Source organism: Phaethon lepturus, unplaced genomic scaffold (genome assembly GCF_000687285.1).
Source record: "Phaethon lepturus isolate BGI_N335 unplaced genomic scaffold, ASM68728v1 scaffold4789, whole genome shotgun sequence".
NCBI lineage: Eukaryota > Metazoa > Chordata > Aves > Phaethontiformes > Phaethontidae > Phaethon > Phaethon lepturus.
The window spans coordinates 81,273-86,923 of record NW_010561303.1 but is presented as its reverse complement, the minus strand read 5'-3'; positions in this window follow the sequence as shown (position 1 = coordinate 86,923).

The following is a 5,651-nucleotide window of genomic DNA, read 5'->3' as shown; positions in this document are numbered from 1 at the left end:
TCTTTCCCTGTCCTTGTCCTCCTCATGTTGTCCCAGAGCGGACTGCACCTCATGTGGGACCTGCAGCCCCTGCCCCATGGACCTTCCAAGTCCCAAGCTCTAAAAAGGACCTACATGTCCGCCTTCACATAACCCTCCCCATTTGTTGCGTGCTCCCAAATACACACCTTTCACAGTGCAGGGATGCGAAGCCTCTGCAGTGCTTTGCTCCCATGGACCTGGTGATCTCCGGCCTGAGACCACCGAGCAGTTGTGTTCAGTGGAGGGTACTGGTGTACTGGGGAGCTGTGGTGCTGTGCTAAAGCTTTTCTGGGGGAAGAGAAAGCTCCTAGAGAGCTTTACACAGCAGCTCACTCCCCAGCTACTGCTATCCCTGTTCTAATATGTCTTTTAGTGATGTTTGGGGCCTCATACCTTTGGAAAAAAGAAATTAGTACAGTCTGCAGCTTGCTTCTCACGTTCCTCTGTTTCCCCTGAGCTTCCCTGCTGTCCCTAATTATCCATCTCTCATTTGCAGGGACTTAAATAATGAAAATGGAAAAGCTGGTTGAATTAGACTGGGGTGAGGATGCGCTGAATGAGGCTCCCTTACCTTCAGAAGTGACCTAACATTACCCTTTCTCTTATTAGTGATGCAGGCTCCCCATTACCATGTGAGGCAGCTGCTCTGTTGTTATCATAAGATGAGGGGAAACAACTCCTGCACTGACGCTAGCTGTGACTTCCCGTGGCTAGCAGAGATTAGCAATGGAAAACAAGGATGCTTAGGGGAAATCCTTTGTTAACAGCAATGCCTGGGGGAGAAGAAAATAAGAGAAAGAGCTTAGAAGAAGGAGAAGGAAAAAGTTGAAAAAAGGTAAATTGAGCAACCACTGAGTGATACAACTGCTAAAAACAGATGAGTGATGGGCTAGACTATGCCTTCACGGTGACGATGGCTGTGAGAGCAGCTAGCTGAGAACCGACAGACATCAGCATACAGAGCTCTGGAGAAACAAATTTGGCTGGCAACAGCAGTCTTATGTCCTACTGTGACTGTGGAAAGGCCCTGTGTCCCTTAGGTGGCCTTTGCGACACCTTAATGGAGCTCTCTGCAAAGCGCCAGACACACATTCCTGTTAAGAGAGAGGCAGCGCATCCTGTACCCCACCATCAAAGGAGGATGTTCATGGTCCATGGGTGAGGAAGTCACTGTTCAAACATTATAAGAAACAACCAAGTAAACAAGCAATGACCACAAAATGGGTTGAAAGAATGCATTTAGCGTTTCCTTTACCTTTAGGAATGTCCCAGAGTGAGGAAACCTGGGCTGAAGCCTTAGTGCCAAATTAGGCAGTGCTTGGCTTCAAACCTGCCTGGGGTGTTGCCCGAAGACATCTATGTGGCCAAATCCTAGCCAGGCTGAAGTTTGAAAATGCTTTGGGATTTCAGGCAGAATGAGGGCAAATAAAGTATTTAGGGGGGAATATGTATTCCTGAAGAGAGAAAAACTACCCATCTATTCAGTGAGACAATAACAGATCCATGGTTCAGGCAGAGAAAAGTATTTCGGACTAACAGAAGACTAAGCTATACACATTTGCAGATCACAGAATCATTAAGGTTGGAAAAGACCTTTAAGATCGTCAAGTCCAGCCATCAACCCAACACCACCATGCCCACTAAAACATGTCCCGAAGCCACACATTCACATGTTTTTTGAACACTTCCAATGATGGTGACTCCACCACTTCCCTGCACAGCCTGTTCCAATGCTTGACCACTCTCTCAGTGGACAAAGTTTTCCTAATATCCAATCTAAACCTCCCCTGGCACAACTTGAGACCATTTCCTCTCGTCCTTTCACTGGTTACTTGGGAGACCAACACCCACCTCACCACAACCCCCTTTCAGGTAGTTATAGAGAGCGATGAGGTCTCCCCTCAGCCTCCTCTTCTCCAGACTGAACAACTCCAGCTCCCTCAACCACTCATCATACGACTTGTGCTCCAGACCCCTCACCAGCCTCGTTGCCCTTCTCTTGACACGCTCCAGCAACTCAGCACCCTTCTTGTAGTGAGAGGCCCAAAACTGAACACAGGATTCAAGGAGGGGCATCACCAGTGCCGAGTACAGGGACGCAATCACTTCCATACTCCTGCTGGCCACACTATTGCTGATACATCCTCTGATGAAGGGATCTGGACCTGAGAACAGAAAAAAATCCTGCTAAGCATGTCCCCATTATGAATCTGATGATCTCTAACCCAGGTTAGGGCTAACAGCCAGAGGGAAGTTAATAGGGAATTTGAGAATGAAGTTAACATGGTGGTGTCCAAACAAACATGGTTTATGTTGCTGTTGCATATCTTGGAGGATATCTACAGTACCATGTGTAAAGAAGCTTCTGTATCCCCTCCAAATCTGGATCTGCTTTGTCTATGCACTCCTTAGCTTTCTCTTCCTTAGCATTTCCCCTCAAGGGAACAACGCTGTTGCCATGCCCAGGACGGGTAGGACTATGTAATGTGATGGAGAAAAGGGGCTGTGGTGGATTCTCCATGGGACTGGAAATGGTTGCTAATGAACACAACAAGGCAATATTTTCTGTTATGGCCACAGGAATCTCCCTTGGCTTCCTCCTTCCTGCAGCCTGTAACAGGGAGTCTGCAGCCTGGAGATCTTCCCATGAGCCAGGTCAACTTCAGTGATGTGAAACCAGGCTCCCTCCATCCCTAACGCCCTTCCCACATGCCTTAGTCCAGGAGAAAAACATCCATGTAGGTGCTGAGAAAGTGAAGGAGAGGCTTAACACAGTCTCACCTCATGGGAACAGCATGATATCTCTGAGGAGCAGGAGCAGGTAAGCTATGGGGCAGTCTGAGCCACTTGCTCCTCGTCGTGTGCGTGGCTGGTAGTACCAAAGCCATGCGGTTGCACAGCTTCCCCTGGCTCACCCCATGACCAAGGGTATGGTTTGACAGCACGGTAGTCTGCCACCAGAAAGGGTAATGTCCCATTTTCCATGTGTGGCTATGATCTCCCCGTGCTCCTCTACCATCATCAGTGGTCCTCATCTCACACAGCTATAGGGATGTTAACAGGAAACCTAGATAGAAATGGTAAAGCAGAGCCAGGGCTGCAGGGGAGGGTTGGACTGGCTCTGTGGACCACAGATGATCCTTAGATTCACCATGGGCACATTGTCCTGGCAGATGGTGAGGAGCATAGCTCTCCTGGACCAGTGGGACTCTGTCAGCCAAGCCATGCCTGGAGATGAACCAGGGTTGTGTGTTTCACAGCCACCCCACCACTTTTCCTTATTTAGCAGACCTGTGATTTTCAGTGTTTACTGCTAAGGAGGAGTACAAAAGCATAAAATTCAGAAACTTTTACTAGAACACTTAGAGGGGCATCCTAAAGGGGGACAAGTGGGGAAATAGTCAAATGCTCGGCCAAACGTGGATCAGATTCAACTCTGAGCCCTCTGGCATAAAGACAGATGAATTTTCATAAACCAGGTACGAATCGGGCCCTTTGATATGGGGCTTGTTTTTTTTCCTAGCAACAAATATACTCTACCAGCTTGTCAGTGATGTGCATGGGAGAAAAATGAAGTTTACATGGAGATGTCTTTCTATTTGTGTTGACCTCATGAGTGTCGTAACAGCCAACACCAGAGTTCAGGTTCTTGCCATGAAGAATACTGACACTTCCTTTGACTTTCTTGATTTAGACTCAGGCAGGCTTAAGGAGGCAAACGCAGCACAAGGAGGCACTCATTAACATTTCCTCTGCCCAGTGAGGAAACGAAAATAACAAATATCCCATTACATAAGGGGAGAAAAAAAATAAATACTGAAGATATTTTTAGTCTGAAAACAAAGCACTCTATCTTCCCCACAAAGTAAGGCTTTTCAGATGAAAAGAAAAGAAGAGAGAACTTGCAGGCTCCTTCGCACCAGAAGGAGTGGCACTAATAATAATAATTATTATTATGATTATTGTTAATATCGATAGCGGCTGCCCTCAGTTTCCCGCTTGCTTCTCCACCCTCCCAGCAAGTGACGTGTGGGCCCTGGCCATGGAGGACAATGGGTGGCCGGGAACAATGCAGCCGCTGACGCGAACTGTGTTTTGAACGTGAAACTCTCTGTTGTGAGTGCCAGCTTCAATGCGATAAAGTGTTCCGGTGCTGGAGATGGATGAATAGAAACGTATGGTGTAAATTAAACGTGTTACTCTTTTTCTTCTTTTTTTTTTCCCTCAAAAAGATTAAACAGCCCAACACCTTGGTTTCTCTTAATTTTATTCCTTTCTTGAGGTTTTGCTACCAAACAAATGACTGGCCAGCTTTCTCTGGTAACCTATAGGAGAATCAATGGAGTGAAAGGACATGGAGGCAGAGGAAAGGGATTGTGGGATCGTTTTTTTTTTCTTGTAGAAGAAGGAAGCGGTTCTGGAAGTGAAAAAAAAAATGGAGATATAGAACAACACAGAAAATCCCTTGATTACCAGTAGAAAAAATTAGTTCCTGCAAGAGTAGGGGATTAATAGCACATCAGCCTTCAAACTTCTAACGTTAGGCACTTCATAGAGTCATTACTGAAAGACAGGGTCCTCCAGACAGTGATTCAGAGAAGGAATGCAATGCACATCACAGTGCATAATTGGGGAGGGACCCTGGCATCGCAGTAGGGTAATACAGCATCTTGCAGAGCTCTTCTGAGCATAAACCACTAAAAGAGAGCACAACTCACAGAATCATTAAGGTTGGAAAAGACCTTTAAGATCATCAAATCCAACCATCAACCCAACACCACCATGCCCACTAAACCATGTCCTGAAGTGCCTTGTCTACACGTTTTTTGAACACTTCCAGTGATGGTGACTCCACCACCTCCCTGGGCAGCCTGTGCCAATGCTTGACCACTCTCTCTGTAAAGAAATTTTCCCTAATATCCAACCTAATCCTCTCCTGGCGCAACTTGAGGCCATTTCCTCTTGTCCTATCACTAGTTACTTGGGAGAAGAGACCAACACCCACCTCGCCACAACCCCCTTTCAGGTAGTTGTAGACAGCGATGACGTCTCTCGTCAGCCTCCTCTTCTCCAGACTGAACTCGGCTGCACCATAAACTTTCCCAAGCCCTGGGATCTCCCCCTTCTCACTCACCCACCTGGTTCACCTGGCTCACAGCTCAGGCTCATCTCCAAGAAGTGGCATGTTTTTCCATAAGGTAGATCTGAGCAAAACACTCATCCAGATGAGGCAGCAAAGGGATGTCAACCAAAAAAACCCACCCAAACCCCATCAAGTTTGGTCTAAGGTGAGGTGTAGAGAAAACCCACATCCTGAATGGCTGCGAGGGGTGAGTGCACCGGGCTCTGAGTGCATCGTGTCCTTGGCAAAGTGCTGCTGTGGCAGCACTGGGGAAGGTGCCAGTGCTGGCTGAAACTCAGTGTCCTTTTCATCTGGTCCCCCTCCTTGCAGCAGGGTTTTCTGTTGCCGCTCGCTGCCACACGCTCCTTTTGTCTGGCTGTAATTAGTCTGTTGGCTTTTCTCTTTCTATCTCCTCATTTTTTTTTGAATCTGATCCTAATCTACTGTGGTTGAAAACTGTTCAGGAAGCTCTAGGGATACAACCCACATTGGCACCACCCCTGCTGAG